The sequence below is a fragment of the Oncorhynchus gorbuscha genome, linkage group LG14 (genome assembly GCF_021184085.1).
Source record: "Oncorhynchus gorbuscha isolate QuinsamMale2020 ecotype Even-year linkage group LG14, OgorEven_v1.0, whole genome shotgun sequence".
Classification (NCBI taxonomy): domain Eukaryota; kingdom Metazoa; phylum Chordata; class Actinopteri; order Salmoniformes; family Salmonidae; genus Oncorhynchus; species Oncorhynchus gorbuscha.
In genome coordinates this window covers 12,426,298-12,446,561 of record NC_060186.1, presented here as the reverse complement: position 1 = coordinate 12,446,561, position 20,264 = coordinate 12,426,298, and the positions used below count along the sequence as shown (strand labels likewise).

General features: G+C 47.2%; 1 protein-coding gene across 1 annotated transcript in view; it reads right to left on the bottom strand.

The window, feature by feature from the left end:
- Window positions 1–20,264, bottom strand: part of LOC123994452 (liprin-alpha-2-like) — a 268,132-nt gene that overhangs the window by 63,136 nt on the left and 184,732 nt on the right.

The following is a 20,264-nucleotide window of genomic DNA, read 5'->3' as shown; positions in this document are numbered from 1 at the left end:
ATGTGCTAACCATATATTTTCTTTTGCATAACTGTCATGTTTTTTGCGTGTCAAAACATTTGTAGAAAAGCCGTGATCTTACTGTATGACAACTACAGCACAGACATGCACCATGTCAGTGTCATAAATACCTGTAGCCTGTCACTATGCTTTCCAGACACCTCATCCAGTACACAGTCAAATATTAGTGTGCCCACTATCCATTATTATGTGATCATGAGCACAGACATCGCCAGATTTACCATAAAGAACAGACCCAGTTGGGAGACAGACAGGGTATGGTAGTGTGATTAAAATGACAGCATGCTGCTATTACCACTGATCACAGGATCTTTTTTAGGCTTTAATCTCAGGATTTCATCTGGATTTAGGAAACAAACCGACCTTGTTTCCCCCATCGGAAACGTCAACATTATGACGCCAATGAGAGAGAGAGAAGAATCCAGGAAGGATAGTGTAACAGCCTATGACAGTCATGAATCTAATGTATAAGAGTGTATTTTGCTAAACATGGCAATACATCATACTACAGACTGAGGCAGTGCTGCAATAGGGCCTTCCAGTCCTGATCGATAAAAGCCACACAGTAGATCAGTATTACTGCTATTGGAATGCCATCTCTGTCTACAATAAATAAGTTAAGCCGGAATATTTGCTGGACACTTCCCAATTGTGGGAATCCCAGATCTATGACTTGGCTGTGTCTGCACCCCGGAGAGACCGACATAATTACATTTCTCAGAAGGAGGCGATGACATCACAATAAAACAACACAGTGAGAGAATCCAATACGGTTGCCAAGAGTTTCACCAACCTCTTCAGTTGAGCTGCATTCAAGACTTAGAGGGCCTTTAATGACTCCTCCATCAGTAAACAATGATTGATGTGAAAATGTGACACATAACTGCCTCTGCCACTGTGGTCAGAAATAGCCTTAAAGCTATACAACTATAAAACACCACTTTTTACAGCACAGATGGAGGCACTCACTAGACGCAAGTATTACATTATTTTCATTCTAAGAGGGCAAAGGGCAGGGAGGGATTATTCCACAATGACAATGGAGGTTTCCCTTTACATTAAGCCTCGACAACATCCCAGCACGGGGTTTGAGATTTCATCCATTTGCTTGCTGCTGCATATTGCTGCCTCTCTCCCCCCTCCTTATCTCACTCCATTTTTCTAATGAGGGGTGCAATTACACCTCCTTATGTTTAGGCCGGAGCATTGGGGTGCGTCTGGCATTTATCATTTACAGAGATCAAACGGTCGGCTCTCGGCATACACACACACACACACACACACACACACACACACACACACACACACACACACACACACACACACACACACACACACACACACACACACACACACACACACACACACACACACACACACACACACACACACAGGATGACGGGTGATAGACTGAGCCATGCTGCTGTGGCTCCTCTCAAATTAGAAGAATTGAAGCAAATTGAAAGTGGCCATCTTTCCCTTTGATGAAGTCCAAGTTCATCTCAACTCATCAAAGCCCAGGAGACATCAGAGACACCAGGAGACATCAGAGACACCAGGAGACAGACAGCAGGAGACATCAGAAATACCAGAAGACACCAGGAGACATCAGAAACACCAGGAGACATCAGAAATACCAGGAGAAACCAGGAGACATCAGAAACACCAGGAGACATCAGAAACACCAGGAGACACCAGGAGACATCAGAAACACCAGGAGACACCAGGAGACATCAGAAACACCAGGAGACATCAGACACACCAGGAGACATCAGAAATACTAGGAGAAACCAGGAGACATCAGAAACACCAGGAGACATCAAAAACACCAGGAGACATCAGAAACACCAGGAGACATCAGAAACACCAGGAGACATCAGAAACACCAGAAGACATCAGAAACACCAGAAGACACCAGGAGACATCAGAAACAACAGGAGACACCAGGAGACATCAGAAATACCAGGAGACACCAGAAATACCAGGAGAAACCAGGAGACTTCAGAAACACCAGGAGACATCAGAAATACCAGGAGAAACCAGGAGACATCAGAAATACCAGGAGAAACCAGGAGACATCAGAAATACCATGAGAAACCAGGAGACATCAGAAAAACCAGGAGAAACCAGGAGACATCAGAAATACCAGGAGAAACCAGGAGACATCAGAAACACCAGGAGACACCAGAGACACCAGGAAACACCAGAGACACCAGGAGACACCAGAGACGCCAGGAGACATCAGAAACACCAGGAGACACCAGAGACGCCAGGAGACATCAGAAAAACCAGGAGACATCAGAAACACCAGAAACACCAGAAGACACCAGGAGACATCAGAAACACCAGGAGAAACCAGGAGACATCAGAAACACCAGGAGACATCAGAAACACCAGGAGACACCAGGAGACATCAGAAACACCAGGAGACACCAGGAGACATCAGAAACACCAGGAGACATCAGAAACACCAGGAGACATCAGAAACACCAGAAGACACCAGGAGACAACAGAAAAACCAGGAGACATCAGAAACACCAGAAGACACCAGGAGACATCATAAATACCAGGAGACACCAGAAATACCAGGAGAAACCAGGGGACATCAGAAACACCAGGAGACATTAGAAATACCAGGAGAAACCAGGAGACATCAGAAATACCAGGAGAAACCAGGAGACATCAGAAATACCAGGAGAAACCAGGAGACATCAGAAATACCAGGAGAAACCAGAGACACCAGGAAACACCAGAGACACCAGGAGACATCAGAGACGCCAGGAGACATCAGAAACACCAGGAGACATCAGAAACACCAGGAGACATCAGGAGACACAGGGAGACATCATTCACCAGGATACATCAGAAACACCAGGAGACATCAGAAATACCAGGAGAAACCAGGAGACATCAGAAACACCAGGAGACATCAGAAACACCAGGAGACACCAGGAGACATCAGAAACACCAGGAGACACCAGGAGACATCAGAAACACCAGAAGACATCAGAAACACCAGGAGACATCAGAAACACCAGAAGACACCAGGAGACATCAGAAAAACCAGGAGACATCAGAAACACCAGAAGACACCAGGAGACATCAGAAACACCAGGAGACACCAGGAGACATCAGAAACACCAGAAGACACCAGGAGACATCAGAAACACCAGGAGAAACCAGGAGACATCAGAAACACCAGGAGACATCAGAAGACATCAGAAAAACCAGGACATCAGAAACACCAGGAGACACCAGGAGACATCAGAAACACCAGAACATCAGAAATACCAGGAGACACCATAAATACCAGGAGAAACCAGGAGACATCAGAAACACCAGGAGACATCAGAAATACCAGGAGACACCAGGAGACATCAGAAACTCCAGGAGAAACCAGGAGACATCAGAAACACCAGGAGAAACCAGGAGACATCCACCAGGAGAGACCAGGAGACATCAGAAACTCCAGGAGAAACCAGGAGACATCAGAAATACCAGGAGAAACCAGGAGACATCAGAAATACCAGGAGAAACCAGAGACATCAGGAACACCAGGAGACACCAGAAACATCAGGGAGAAACCAGGAGACATCAGAAATACCAGGAGAACCAGGAGACATCAGGAGACATCAGAAATACCAGGAGAAACCAGGAGACATCAGAAACACCAGGAGACACCAGAAGACATCAGAAACACCAGGAGAAACCAGGAGACATCAGAAACACCAGGAGAAACCAGGAGACATCAGAAACACCAGGAGACACCAGAGACACCAGGACAACACCATCAGAGAAGACACCAGGAGACATCAGAAAAAAACCAGGACATCAGAAACCAGGAGACATCAGAAACACCAGGAGACATCAGGAGAATCAGAAACACAGAAGACACCAGGAGACATCAGGGAGACACCAGGAGACATCAGAAATACCAAGAGACACCATAAATACCAGGAGAAACCACATCAGGGAGATATCAGAAATACCAGGAGAGACCAGGAGACATCAGAAACTCCAGGAGAAACAGGAGACATCAGAAATACCAGGAGAAACCAGGAGACATCAGAAACACCAGGAGACATCAGAAACACCAGGAGACACCAGAAGAGAAATACAGGAGAAACCAGGAGACATCAGAAACACCAGGAGACATCAGAAACACCAGGAGACACCAGGAGACATCAGAAACACCAGGAGACACCAGGAGACATCAGAAACACCAGGAGACATCAGAAACACCAGGAGACATCAGAAATACTAGGAGAAACCAGAGACATCAGAAACACCAGGAGACATCAAAAACACCAGGAGACAAGGAGACATCAGAAACAGGAGACATCAGAAACACCAGGAGACACCAGGAGACACCAGGAGACATCAGAAACACCAGGAGACATCAGAAACACCAGGAGACATCAGAAACACCAGGAGACATCAGAAACACCAGAAGACACCAGGAGACATCAGAAACAACAGGAGACACCAGGAGACATCAGAAATACCAGGAGACACATCAGAAACACCAGGAGAAACCAGGAGACTTCCAGAAACACCAGGAGACATCAGAAACCAGGAGACATCAGAAATACCAGGAGAAACCAGGAGACATCAGAAAAACCAGGAGAAACCAGGAGACATCAGAAATACCAGGAGAAACCAGGAGACATCAGAAACACCAGGAGACACCAGAGACACCAGGAAACACCAGAGACACCAGGAGACACCAGAGATGCCAGGAGACATCAGAAACACCAGGAGACACCAGGAGACGCCAGGAGACATCAGAAACACCAGGAGACATCAGAAACACCAGAGACATCAGAAACACCAGAAGACACCAGGAGACATCAGAAACACCAGGAGAAACCAGGAGACATCAGAAACACCAGGAGACATCAGAAACACCAGGAGACACCAGGAGACATCAGAAACACCAGAAGACACCAGGAGACAACAGAAAAACCAGGAGACATCAGAAACACCAGAAGACACCAGGAGACATCAGAAACAACAGGAGACACCAGGAGACATCATAAATACCAGGAGACACCAGGAGACATCATAAATACCAGGAGACACCAGAAATACCAGGAGAAACCAGGGGACATCAGAAACACCAGGAGACATCAGAAATACCAGGAGAAACCAGGAGACATCAGAAATACCAGGAGAAACCAGGAGACATCAGAAATGCCAGGAGAAACCAGGAGACATCAGAAATACCAGAAGACACCAGGAGACATCAGAAACACCAGGAGAAACCAGGAGACATCAGAAACACCAGGAGACATCAGAAGACATCAGAAAAACCAGGAGACATCAGAAACACCAGAAGACACCAGGAGACATCAGAAACAACAGGAGACACCAGGAGACATCAGAAATACCAGGAGACACCATAAATACCAGGAGAAACCAGGAGACATCAGAAACACCAGGAGATATCAGAAATACCAGGAGAGACCAGGAGACATCAGAAACTCCAGGAGAAACCAGGAGACATCAGAAATACCAGGAGAAACCAGGAGACATCAGAAATACCAGGAGAAACCAGGAGACATCAGAAATACCAGGAGAAACCAGGAGACATCAGAAACACCAGGAGACATCAGGAGACACCAGGAGACACCAGGAGACATCAGGATACATCAGAAACACCAGGAGACACCAGGAGACATCAGAAACACCAGGAGACATCAGAAATACCAGGAGAAACCAGGAGACATCAGAAACACCAGGAGACATCAGAAACACCAAGAGACATCAGAAACACCAGGAGACACCAGGAGACATCAGAAACAACAGAAGACACCAGGAGACATCAGAAACACCAGAAGAGATCAGAAACATCAGGAGACATCAGAAACACCAGAAGACACCAGGAGACATCAGAAAAACCAGGAGACATCAGAAACACCAGAAGACACCAGGAGACATCAGAAACACCAGGAGACACCAGGAGACATCAGAAACACCAGAAGACACCAGGAGACATCAGACACACCAGGAGAAACCAGGAGACATCAGAAACACCAGGAGACATCAGAAACACCAGAAGACACCAGGAGACATCAGAAACACCAGGAGACACTAGGAGACATCAGAAACACCAGGAGACATCAGAAACACCAGGAGACATCAGAAATACCAGGAGAAACCAGGAGACATCAGAAACACCAGGAGACACCAGGAGACATCATAAACACCAGGAGACACCAGGAGACATCAGAAACACCAGAAGACACCAGGAGACATCAGAAACACCAGAAGACATCAGAAACACCAGGAGACATCAGAAACACCAGGAGACATCAGAAATACCAGGAGAGACCAGGAGACATCAGAAACACCAGGAGACACCAGAAACACCAGGAGACATCAGAAACACCAGGAGACATCAGAAACACCAGGAGACATCAGAAATACCAGGAGAAACCAGGAGACATCAGAAACACCAGGAGACACCAGGAGACATCAGAAACACCAGGAGACATCAGAAACACCAAGAGACATCAGAAACACCAGGAGACACCAGGAGACATCAGAAACAACAGAAGACACCAGGAGACATCAGAAACACCAGAAGAGATCAGAAACATCAGGAGACATCAGAAACACCAGAAGACACCAGGAGACATCAGAAAAACCAGGAGACATCAGAAACACCAGAAGACACCAGGAGACATCAGAAACACCAGGAGACACCAGGAGACATCAGAAACACCAGAAGACACCAGGAGACATCAGAAACACCAGGAGAAACCAGGAGACATCAGAAACACCAGGAGACATCAGAAACACCAGAAGACACCAGGAGACATCAGAAACACCAGGAGACACCAGGAGACATCAGAAACACCAGGAGAAACCAGGAGACATCAGAAACATCAGAAACACCAGGAGACATCAGAAACACCAGGAGACATCAGAAACACCAGAGACATCAGAAACACCAGGAGACATCAGAAATACCAGGAGAGACCAGGAGACATCAGAAACACCAGGAGACATCAGAAGACATCAGAAAAACCAGGAGACATCAGAAGACATCAGAAAAACCAGGAGACATCAGAAACACCAGAAGACACCAGGAGACATCAGAAACAACAGGAGACACCAGGAGACATCAGAAATACCAGGAGACACCATAAATACCAGGAGAAACCAGGAGACATCAGAAATACCAGGAGAGACCAGGAGACACCAGAAGAGATCAGAAACATCAGGAGACATCAGAAATACCAGGAGAAACCAGGAGACATCGGAAATACCAGAAGAGACCAGGAGACATCAGAAACTCCAGGAGAAACCAGGAGACATCAGAAATACCAGGAGAAACCAGGAGACATCAGAAACACCAGGAGACACCAGAAGACATCAGAAATACCAGGAGAAACCAGGAGACATCAGAAATACCAGGAGAAACCAGGAGACATCAGAAACACCAGGAGACACCAGAGACACCAGGAAACACCAGAGACACCAGGAGACATCAGAGACGCCAGGAGACATCAGAAACACCAGGAGACATCAGAAACACCAGGAGACATCAGGAGACACCAGGAGACATCAGGATACATCAGAAACACCAGGAGACACCAGGAGACATCAGAAACACCAGGAGACATCAGAAATACCAGGAGAAACCAGGAGACATCAGAAACACAAGGAGACATCAGAAACACCAGGAGACACCAGGAGACATCAGAAACACCAGGAGACACCAGGAGACATCAGAAACACCAGAAGACATCAGAAACACCAGGAGACATCAGAAACACCAGAAGACACCAGGAGACATCAGAAAAACCAGGAGACATCAGAAACACCAGAAGACACCAGGAGACATCAGAAACACCAGGAGACACCAGGAGACATCAGAAACACCAGAAGACACCAGGAGACATCAGAAACACCAGGAGAAACCAGGAGACATCAGAAACACCAGGAGACATCAGAAGACATCAGAAAAACCAGGAGACATCAGAAACACCAGAAGACACCAGGAGACATCAGAAACAACAGGAGACACCAGGAGACATCAGAAATACCAGGAGACACCATACATACCAGGAGAAACCAGGAGACATCAGAAACACCAGGAGATATCAGAAATACCAGGAGAGACCAGGAGACATCAGAAACTCCAGGAGAAACCAGGAGACATCAGAAATACCAGGAGAAACCAGGAGACATCAGAAATACCAGGAGAAACCAGGAGACATCAGAAATAACAGGAGAAACCAGGAGACATCAGAAACACCAGGAGACACCAGAAGACATCAGAAATACCAGGAGAAACCAGGAGACATCAGAAACACCAGGAGACATCAGAAACACCAGGAGACACCAGGAGACATCAGAAACACCAGGAGACACCAGGAGACATCAGAAACACCAGGAGACATCAGAAACACCAGGAGACATCAGAAACACCAGGAGACATCAGAAATACTAGGAGAAACCAGGAGACATCAGAAACACCAGGAGACATCAAAAACACCAGGAGACACCAGGAGACATCAGAAACACCAGGAGACACCAGGAGACACCAGGAGACACCAGGAGACACCAGGAGATATCAGAAACACCAGGAGACATCAGAAACACCAGGAGACATCAGAAATACCAGGAGAAACCAGGAGACATCAGAAACACCAGGAGACATCAGAAACACCAGGAGACATCAGAAACACCAGGAGACATCAGAAACACCAGAAGACACCAGGAGACATCAGAAACAACAGGAGACACCAGGAGACATCAGAAATACCAGGAGACACCAGAAATACCAGGAGAAACCAGGAGACTTCAGAAACACCAGGAGACATCAGTAATACCAGGAGAAACCAGGAGACATCAGAAAAACCAGGAGAAACCAGGAGACATCAGAAATACCAGGAGAAACCAGGAGACATCGGAAACACCAGGAGACACCAGAGACACCAGGAAACACCAGAGACACCAGAGATGCCAGGAGACATCAGAAACACCAGGAGACACCAGAGACGCCAGGAGACATCAGAAACACCAGGAGACATCAGAAACACCAGAAACACCAGAGACACCAGGAAACACCAGAGACACCAGAGATGCCAGGAGACATCAGAAACACCAGGAGACACCAGAGACGCCAGGAGATATCAGAAACACCAGGAGACATCAGAAACACCAGAAACACCAGAAGACACCAGGAGACATCAGAAACACCAGGAGAAACCAGGAGACATCAGAAACACCAGGAGACATCAGAAACACCAGGAGACACCAGGAGACATCAGAAACACCAGGAGACACCAGGAGACATCAGAAACACCAGGAGACATCAGAAACACCAGGAGACATCAGAAACACCAGAAGACACCAGGAGACAACAGAAAAACCAGGAGACATTAGAAACACCAGAAGACACCAGGAGACATCAGAAACAACAGGAGACACCAGGAGACATCATAAATACCAGGAGACACCAGGAGACATCATAAATACCAGGAGACACCAGAAATACCAGGAGAAACCAGGGGACATCAGAAACACCAGGAGACATCAGAAATACCAGGAGAAACCAGGAGACATCAGACATACCAGGAGAAACCAGGAGACATCAGAAATGCCAGGAGAAACCAGGAGACATCAGAAATACCAGAAGACACCAGGAGACATCAGAAACACCAGGAGAAACCAGGAGACATCAGAAACACCAGGAGACATCAGAAGACATCAGAAAAACCAGGAGACATCAGAAACACCAGAAGACACCAGGAGACATCAGAAACAACAGGAGACACCAGGAGACATCAGAAATACCAGGAGACACCATAAATACCAGGAGAAACCAGGAGACATCAGAAACACCAGGAGATATCAGAAATACCAGGAGAGACCAGGAGACATCAGAAACTCCAGGAGAGACCAGGAGACATCAGAAATACCAGGAGAAACCAGGAGACATCAGAAATACCAGGAGAAACCAGGAGACATCAGAAATACCAGGAGAAACCAGGAGACATCAGAAACACCAGGAGACATCAGGAGACACCAGGAGACACCAGGAGACATCAGGATACATCAGAAACACCAGGAGACACCAGGAGACATCAGAAACACCAGGAGACATCAGAAATACCAGGAGAAACCAGGAGACATCAGAAACACCAGAAGACACCAGGAGACATCAGAAACACCAGGAGACACCAGAAGACATCAGAAACACCAGAAGACACCAGGAGACATCAGAAACACCAGGAGAAACCAGGAGACATCAGAAACACCAGGAGACACCAGGAGACATCAGAAACACCAGGAGACACCAGGAGACATCGGAAACACCAGGAGACACCAGGAGACATCAGAAACACCAGGAGACACCAGGAGAAACCAGGAGACATCAGAAACACCAGAAACACCAGGAGAAACCAGGAGACATCAGAAACACCAGAAGACATCAGAAACACCAGGAGACATCAGAAACACCAGAAGACACCAGGATACATCAGAAAAACCAGGAGACATCAGAAACACCAGAAGACACCAGGAGACATCAGAAACAACAGGAGACACCAGGAGACATCAGAAATACCAGGAGACACCAGAAATACCAGGAGAAACCAGGAGAAATCAGAAACACCAGGAGACATCAGAAATACCAGGAGAAACCAGGAGACATCAGAAATATCAGGAGAAACCAGGAGACATCAGAAATACCAGGAGAAACCAGGAGACATCAGAAATACCAGGAGAAACCAGGAGACATCAGAAATACCAGGAGAAACCAGGAGACATCAGAAATACCAGGAGAAACCAGGAGACATCAGAAACACCAGGAGACACCAGAGACACCAGGAAACACCAGAGACACCAGGAGACATCAGAGACGCCAGGAGACATCAGAAACACCAGGAGACATCAGAAACACCAGGAGACATCAGGAGACACCAGGAGACACCAGGAGACATCAGGATACATCAGAAACACCAGGAGACACCGGGAGACATAAGAAACACCAGGAGACATCAGAAATACCAGGAGAAACCAGGAGACATCAGAAACACCAGGAGACACTAGGAGACATCAGAAACACCAGGAGACATCAGAAACACCAGGAGACATCAGAAATACCAGGAGAAACCAGGAGACATCAGAAACACCAGGAGACACCAGGAGACATCATAAACACCAAGAGACACCAGGAGACATCAGAAACACCAGAAGACACCAGGAGACATCAGAAACACCAGAAGACATCAGAAACACCAGGAGACATCAGAAACACCAGGAGACATCAGAAATACCAGGAGAGACCAGGAGACATCAGAAACACCAGGAGACACCAGAAACACCAGGAGACATCAGAAACACCAGGAGACATCAGAAACACCAGAAGACACCAGGAGACATCAGAAACAACAGGAGACACCAGGAGACATCAGAAATACCAGGAGACACCAGAAATACCAGGAGAAACCAGGAGACTTCAGAAACACCAGGAGACATCAGTAATACCAGGAGAAACCAGGAGACATCAGAAAAACCAGGAGAAACCAGGAGACATCAGAAATACCAGGAGAAACCAGGAGACATCAGAAACACCAGGAGACACCAGAGACACCAGGAAACACCAGAGACACCAGGAGACACCAGAGATGCCAGGAGACATCAGAAACACCAGGAGACACCAGAGACGCCAGGAGACATCAGAAACACCAGGAGACATCAGAAACACCAGAAACACCAGAAGACACCAGGAGACATCAGAAACACCAGGAGAAACCAGGAGACATCAGAAACACCAGGAGACATCAGAAACACCAGGAGACACCAGGAGACATCAGAAACACCAGGAGACATCAGAAACACCAGGAGACATCAGAAACACCAGAAGACACCAGGAGACAACAGAAAAACCAGGAGACATCAGAAACACCAGAAGACACCAGGAGACATCAGAAACAACAGGAGACACCAGGAGACATCATAAATACCAGGAGACACCAGGAGACATCATAAATACCAGGAGACACCAGAAATACCAGGAGAAACCAGGGGACATCAGAAACACCAGGAGACATCAGAAATACCAGGAGACACCAGAAATACCAGGAGAAACCAGGAGACTTCAGAAACACCAGGAGACATCAGTAATACCAGGAGAAACCAGGAGACATCAGAAAAACCAGGAGAAACCAGGAGACATCAGAAATACCAGGAGAAACCAGGAGACATCAGAAACACCAGGAGACACCAGAGACACCAGGAAACACCAGAGACACCAGGAGACACCAGAGATGCCAGGAGACATCAGAAACACCAGGAGACACCAGAGACGCCAGGAGACATCAGAAACACCAGGAGACATCAGAAACACCAGAAACACCAGAAGACACCAGGAGACATCAGAAACACCAGGAGAAACCAGGAGACATCAGAAACACCAGGAGACATCAGAAACACCAGGAGACACCAGGAGACATCAGAAACACCAGGAGACACCAGGAGACATCAGAAACACCAGGAGACATCAGAAACACCAGGAGACATCAGAAACACCAGAAGACACCAGGAGACAACAGAAAAACCAGGAGACATCAGAAACACCAGAAGACACCAGGAGACATCAGAAACAACAGGAGACACCAGGAGACATCATAAATACCAGGAGACACCAGGAGACATCATAAATACCAGGAGACACCAGAAATACCAGGAGAAACCAGGGGACATCAGAAACACCAGGAGACATCAGAAATACCAGGAGAAACCAGGAGACATCAGAAATACCAGGAGAAACCAGGAGACATCAGAAATGCCAGGAGAAACCAGGAGACATCAGAAATACCAGAAGACACCAGGAGACATCAGAAACACCAGGAGAAACCAGGAGACATCAGAAACACCAGGAGACATCAGAAGACATCAGAAAAACCAGGAGACATCAGAAACACCAGAAGACACCAGGAGACATCAGAAACAACAGGAGACACCAGGAGACATCAGAAATACCAGGAGACACCATAAATACCAGGAGAAACCAGGAGACATCAGAAACACCAGGAGATATCAGAAATACCAGGAGAGACCAGGAGACATCAGAAACTCCAGGAGAAACCAGGAGACATCAGAAATACCAGGAGAAACCAGGAGACATCAGAAATACCAGGAGAAACCAGGAGACATCAGAAACACCAGGAGACATCAGGAGACACCAGGAGACACCAGGAGACATCAGGATACATCAGAAACACCAGGAGACACCAGGAGACATCAGAAACACCAGGAGACATCAGAAATACCAGGAGAAACCAGGAGACATCAGAAACACCAGAAGACACCAGGAGACATCAGAAACACCAGGAGACACCAGAAGACATCAGAAACACCAGAAGACACCAGGAGAAACCAGGAGACATCAGAAACACCAGGAGACACCAGGAGACATCAGAAACACCAGGAGACACCAGGAGACATCGGAAACACCAGGAGACATCAGAAACACCAGGAGACACCAGGAGAAACCAGGAGACATCAGAAACACCAGAAACACCAGGAGAAACCAGGAGACATCAGAAACACCAGAAGACATCAGAAACACCAGGAGACATCAGAAACACCAGAAGACACCAGGAGACATCAGAAAAACCAGGAGACATCAGAAACACCAGAAGACACCAGGAGACATCAGAAACAACAGGAGACACCAGGAGACATCAGAAATACCAGGAGACACCAGAAATACCAGGAGAAACCAGGAGAAATCAGAAACACCAGGAGACATCAGAAATACCAGGAGAAACCAGGAGACATCAGAAATATCAGGAGAAACCAGGAGACATCAGAAATACCAGGAGAAACCAGGAGACATCAGAAATACCAGGAGAAACCAGGAGACATCAGAAATACCAGGAGAAACCAGGAGACATCAGAAACACCAGGAGACACCAGAGACACCAGGAAACACCAGAGACACCAGGAGACATCAGAGACGCCAGGAGACATCAGAAACACCAGGAGACATCAGAAACACCAGGAGACATCAGGAGACACCAGGAGACACCAGGAGACACTAGGAGACATCAGAAACACCAGGATACATCAGAAACACCAGGAGACACCAGGAGACATAAGAAACACCAGGAGACATCAGAAATACCAGGAGAAACCAGGAGACATCAGAAACACCAGGAGACACTAGGAGACATCAGAAACACCAGGAGACATCAGAAACACCAGGAGACATCAGAAATACCAGGAGAAACCAGGAGACATCAGAAACACCAGGAGACACCAGGAGACATCATAAACACCAGGAGACACCAGGAGACATCAGAAACACCAGAAGACACCAGGAGACATCAGAAACACCAGAAGACATCAGAAACACCAGGAGACATCAGAAACACCAGGAGACATCAGAAATACCAGGAGAGACCAGGAGACATCAGAAACACCAGGAGACACCAGAAACACCAGGAGACATCAGAAACACCAGGAGACATCAGAAACACCAGGAGACATCAGAAATACCAGGAGAAACCAGGAGACATCAGAAACACCAGGAGACACCAGGAGACATCAGAAACACCAGGAGACACCAGGAGACATCAGAAACACCAGGAGACATCAGACATACCAGGAGAAACCAGGAGACATCAGAAACACCAGGAGACATCAGAAACACCAGGAGACATCAGAAACACCAGGAGACACCAGGAGACATCAGAAACAACAGAAGACAGGAGACATCAGAAACATCAGGAGACATCAGAAACACCAGAAGACACCAGGAGACATCAGAAAAACCAGGAGACATCAGAAACACCAGAAGACACCAGGAGACATCAGAAACACCAGGAGACACCAGGAGACATCAGAAACACCAGAAGACACCAGGAGACATCAGAAACACCAGGAGAAACCAGGAGACATCAGAAACACCAGGAGACATCAGAAACACCAGAAGACACCAGGAGACATCAGAAACACCAGGAGACACCAGGAGACATCAGAAACACCAGGAGACACCAGGAGACATCAGAAACACCAGGAGAAACCAGGAGACATCAGAAACATCAGAAACACCAGGAGACATCAGAAACACCAGGAGACATCAGAAACACCAGGAGACATCAGAAACACCAGGAGACATCAGAAATACCAGGAGAGACCAGGAGACATCAGAAACACCAGGAGACACCAGAAACACCAGAAGACATCAGAAACACCAGGAGACATCAGAAACACCAGAAGACACCAGGACATCAGAAAAACCAGGATCAGAAACACCAGAAGACACCAGGAGACATCAGAAACAACAGGAGACACCAGGAGACATCAGAAATACCAGGAGATACCAGAAATACCAGGAGAAACCAGGAGAAATCAGAAACACCAGGAGACATCAGAAATACCAGGAGAAACCAGGAGACATCAGAAATATCAGGAGAAACCAGGAGACATCAGAAATACCAGGAGAAACCAGGAGACATCAGAAATACCAGGAGAAACCAGCAGACATCAGGGAGAAACCAGGAGACATCAGAAATACCAGGAGAAACCAGGAGACATCAGAAACACCAGGAGACACCAGAGACACCAGGAAACACCAGAGACACCAGGAGACATCAGAGAGAGGAGACATCAGAAACACCAGGAGACATCAGAAACACCAGGAGACATCAGGAGACACCAGGAGACACCAGGAGACATCAGGATAATCAGAAACACCAGGAGACACCGGGAGACATAAGAAACACCAGGAGACATCACCAGGAGAAACCAGGAGACATCAGAAACACCAGGAGACACTAGGAGACATCAGAAACACCAGGAGACATCAGAAACACCAGGAGACATCAGAAATACCAGGAGAAACCAGGAGACATCAGAAACACCAGGAGACACCAGGAGACATCAGAAACACCAGAAGACACCAGGAGACATCAGAAACACCAGGAGACATCAGAAACACCAGAAGACATCAGAAACACCAGGAGACATCAGAAACACCAGGAGACATCAGAAATACCAGGAGAGACCAGGAGACATCAGAAACACCAGGAGACACCAGAAACACCAGGAGACATCAGAAACACCAGGAGACATCAGAAACACCAGGAGACATCAGAAATACCAGGAGAAACCAGGAGACATCAGAAACACCAGGAGACACCAGGAGACATCAGAAACACCAGGAGACACCAGGAGACATCAGAAACACCAGGAGACATCAGACATACCAGGAGAAACCAGGAGACATCACAAATACCAGGAGACATCAAAACCAGGAGACATCAGAAACACCAGGAGACACCAGGAGACATCAGAAACAACAAAAGACACCAGGAGACATCAGAAACACCAGAAGAGATCAGAAACATCAGGAGACATCAGAAACACCAGAAGACACCAGGAGACATCAGAAAAACCAGGAGACATCAGAAACACCAGAAGACACCAGGAGACATCAGAAACACCAGGAGACACCAGGAGACATCAGAAACACCAGAAGACACCAGGAGACATCAGAAACACCAGGAAAAACCAGGAGACATCAGAAACACCAGGAGACATCAGAAACACCAGAAGACACCAGGAGACATCAGAAACACCAGGAGACACCAGGAGACATCAGAAACACCAGGAGACACCAGGAGACATCAGAAACACCAGGAGAAACCAGGAGACATCAGAAACATCAGAAACACCAGGAGACATCAGAAACACCAGGAGACATCAGAAACACCAGGAGACATCAGAAACACCAGGAGACATCAGAAATACCAGGAGAGACCAGGAGACATCAGAAACACCAGGAGACACCAGAAACACCAGGCGACATCAGAAACACCAGGAGACATCAGAAATACCAGGAGAAACCAGGAGACATCAGAAACACCAGGAGACACCAGGAGACATCAGAAACACCAGGAGACACCAGGAGACATCAGAAACACCAGGAGACATCAGAATACCAGGAGAAACCAGGAGACATCAGAAACACCAGGAGACATCAGAAACACCAGGAGACATCAGAAACACCAGGAGACACCAGGAGACATCAGAAACAACAGAAGACACCAGGAGACATCAGAAACACCAGAAGAGATCAGAAACATCAGGAGACATCAGAAACACCAGAAGACACCAGGAGACATCAGAAAAACCAGGAGACATCAGAAACACCAGAAGACACCAGGAGACATCAGAAACACCAGGAGACACCAGGAGACATCAGAAACACCAGAAGACACCAGGAGACATCAGAAACACCAGGAGAAACCAGGAGACATCAGAAACACCAGGAGACATCAGAAACACCAGAAGACACCAGGAGACATCAGAAACACCAGGAGACACCAGGAGACATCAGAAACACCAGGAGACACCAGGAGACATCAGAAACACCAGGAGAAACCAGGAGACATCAGAAACATCAGAAACACCAGGAGACATCAGAAACACCTGAAGACACCAGGAGACATCAGAAAAACCAGGAGACATCAGAAACACCAGAAGACACCAGGAGACACCAGAAACACCAGGAAACATCAGAAACAACAGGAGACACCAGGAGACATCATGAATACCAGGAGACACCAGAAATACCAGGAGAAACCAGGAGACATCAGAAACACCAGGAGACATCAGAAATACCAGGAGAAACCAGGAGACATCAGAAATACCAGGAGAAACCAGGAGACATCAGAAATACCAGGAGAAACCAGGAGACATCAGAAATACCAGGAGAAACCAGGAGACATCAGAAACACCAGGAGAAACCAGGAGACATCAGAAACACCAGAGACACCAGAGAAAGGAAACACCAGAGACACCAGGAGACATCAGAGACGCCAGGAGACATCAGAAACACCAGGAGACATCAGAAACACCAGGAAACATCAGGAGACACCAGGAGACACCAGGAGACATCAGGATACATCAGAAACACCAGGAGACACCAGGAGACATCAGGAGACACCAGGAGACATCAGGAGACATCAGAAACACCAGGAGACACCATGAGACATCAGGAGACACCAGGAGACATCAGGAGACATCAGAAACACCAGGAAACACCAGGGGACACCAGGAGACATCAGGAGACATCAGGAGACAGTGCCACAGCTAAACAGAAAGGCGCTGTCTTCCAAACTCCTATCCCTCACAATACCTTCATCTTCCCTGACTCCCTTCGTCTCCACCTCTCCGAGAAGTAATGGTCTGTTTTAGTATAAAGGAGCAAAAGGAGATTCGACAGGAAGGTGACGTGAAATCTCTCGGTGTACAAGATTGATTTGGTGGAGCCTGGGAGCAGGTTGCTGTATGCAGCAATGCCTCTGAATTAAGATCAGTCACACACACACACACACACACACACGCACACTTGGAACCTGTTGACTTGAATCTTTTAGCACCGGTTCATTTTTCACTGTATAGAGTGGGTGACACCTTGGGGATTCCCTCTAGAATTCTAACCAGGAAACAAATAAGAGAGACCGGATAACATAGAGTAACAGGTTTCAGTCTCTCTCTCACAACAGCCTTTGTAGGATCTTACGCAGGTTGGATTGGTCCCTTGGCGGTGGACCAAGTCCAGAGGGCCCAGAGGTTTTGCCGGGAATTTATCAACCTCCTGACACATTCTACAGAATGTCACGGATCCCTCCAGAACTTTCATCACGCACACCTGGCCCCTATTCCCAGTGATTAGTAATTGTATATGTGTGTCCTTGGTTTACCATTGTCCTATCGATTATTGTTACAATGTCTGTTGGTTCGTTTGAGTACCTGTGCTGTGTGTTTTGGCTTTCGTGCCGTTGTGGATAGCGCAGATGATTACGGGTCTTGTCCCATGTGCGCTTGTGTTATTTATTTGAGGTACTCCTCGCTCTTTTGTTTGGGTTTCTACCCTGTGTTTTGTATAGTGTTTGTTTGGTCTTTGTCCCCGTGCCTTTACACGGCACGCCGTAATTTAGATATAATTTTAATAAGTATTACGCATTCCTGCACCTGTCTCCCGATTCATTCATACCAACGTGACACAGAATCTACTCCCATTCCATTTATGTGAGCCGGGTCTGTATTAAAAACAACTGCACTATTTATTTAATTCTAAATTGAAACATCAAAAAAAATCATCATAAAGAAATCTGCTCACCTGAGACTGAGAGGTCAAATCTGAAACACTTAAACACCTGAGACTGAGAGGTCAAATCTGGAAAAACACCTGACACTAAGAGGTCAAATCTGGAACACTTAAACACCTGACACTGAGAGGTCAAATCTGGAACACTTAAACACCTGAGACTACGAGGTCGAAGGTCATCTATGTCATCAGGCAGTGCAGCTCCCTATGGGAGGCTCCAGGATTGCAGGTGGTGTTATCTGCAGACTGGAGCCCCAGAGGAGAGCGACTCGAGGCAGATCTCCATCCCAAATCAATTAACAGTCTGTAGCTGGTGCAGGCAGCCACTGGAACCCAACGTCCTCCCAGAGGCTCTGACGTGTGGAAGTGTGGACGTTTCTATTCAGCAGTGCTTATTTAACCACAGCCTCCATCACCGGGCCTCAACACCCACTCACTCAGATGACTGTCTCACCATGACACAGCAGAAAGTTAACTATGTATTCACTGTAGTCAAATGAAGTATAGTCACACTATTTAATCAAATAAAGACCTATGTCTCGACTCAGTGAAATATCTGCTGAAGCGCAACACTGTACTTGGTTAAGCGAATGAGATGCACTTTACACTGCATGTCTATGGCTCAAACTTAGCCTCATACAACCAGCCTGATCTCACGAGCTTACATAAATGATTCGCAACACGGATACAGGAGTGGCCATCAGTCTGGTAATACTAGGCTAACTCAAAGTGAAAGATATCACCATCTCACTCCTCTCATCCCCTCACTCCATCCCTAGCTTTACTTGTTTTCTATAGCCAGGGAAGATCAGTCTTTGACCAGGGTTTCATCTCACCTGTTTGGCTGGTAGAGCAGCATTTTAAATCTCTCTCTCCCTCCCTCTCCCCCTTATCCCTTCCCTTCCCGGCCGTGTCAGTTGTGCTTTGATCAGCCACCCCCGTCCACAGCTCATTACAGACTGGAGGCAGTTCTAATGCAGGTAGAGCAGCTGTTTAATCCCAGCTCATTCGATGCCCTCTCCTCCTGTATGTATATTTTACCACCCCCTTCTTCTTCTCTCTCCCTACCTCTCACTGCCCATGTCTTCCACCATTCTTC